The sequence below is a fragment of the Penaeus monodon genome, chromosome 33 (genome assembly GCF_015228065.2).
Source record: "Penaeus monodon isolate SGIC_2016 chromosome 33, NSTDA_Pmon_1, whole genome shotgun sequence".
NCBI classification, from domain to species: domain Eukaryota; kingdom Metazoa; phylum Arthropoda; class Malacostraca; order Decapoda; family Penaeidae; genus Penaeus; species Penaeus monodon.
The window spans coordinates 33,651,640-33,652,588 of NC_051418.1; positions in this window are offsets into that span (position 1 = coordinate 33,651,640).

Genomic DNA, 949 nt, shown 5'->3' on the forward strand with positions numbered 1-949 from the left:
TAAAGATCGAATTGATATGATCATCAAAGTTTAACATAAGAATACAACATTAGATTATTAAAATGAGTTTTCATGACCTTAATTTAAGCGTAAGAAATATATATAAAAAATAATGGAAATCTATTTAAAACCCAATTTATAAAAAAATGACACATAAACTACCCAGCAGACATACAAATCTATTCAGTTTACGAAGAGGCTCACATTTTCTATGATCCTTCCGGTGCCATTTAAAAGGTATCACTGAAGGGCTTCCTCGCGAGACCCTTTCTCTAAGCACTCAGCACTTTATAAGGGGATGTAGCTCAAGTGGTAGGCGCTCGCTTAGCATGTGAGAGGTACGGGGATCGATACCCGCATCTCCAATTTAAAGTTTTTCATGCCGAAGAGAAGGTATAAGGACAGAACGAAGAGGAGGCGAGAATGAAAGAGAATTTTGTGTGGGATTAATCATATTCAGAGGCGATTCCCGGGTATTTCACGCGGGAGACTATGGGCGTACTATAGATTTTAATGTTTATTTATCTATTTATTTGCTTTGACAAATATCTTGCTGGAAGTAATTTTGTTGAGAGAATAATGGAATGAATTTTTTTCTAGGATTAATCATATTCAGTGTCGATTCCCGGATATTTTAGCTGTGGGACTACGGGTGTACGATGAATTTGTGTGTATTTTTTTAAAAATATCTTGCTGTAGTTAGTTTTATTGAAAGACTGAAGAGACAAAAGACATTTTAAAGAATTCTTACGTAAAAATGTTATCTTAGTAATTATAGGTCTGCTCAACTCATAATTACGCAAATGAGAGAAAACTTTCCTCTATTTTCGCTAAAAACCTTTAATAACAACACGAAACAAACTCAGCATACATACGGGTATTTCTGTCACTCAAATAATATCCCCGGTAAAATCGAAGTACAGTGAAACCCAGGTTTGAGGAACTAGCA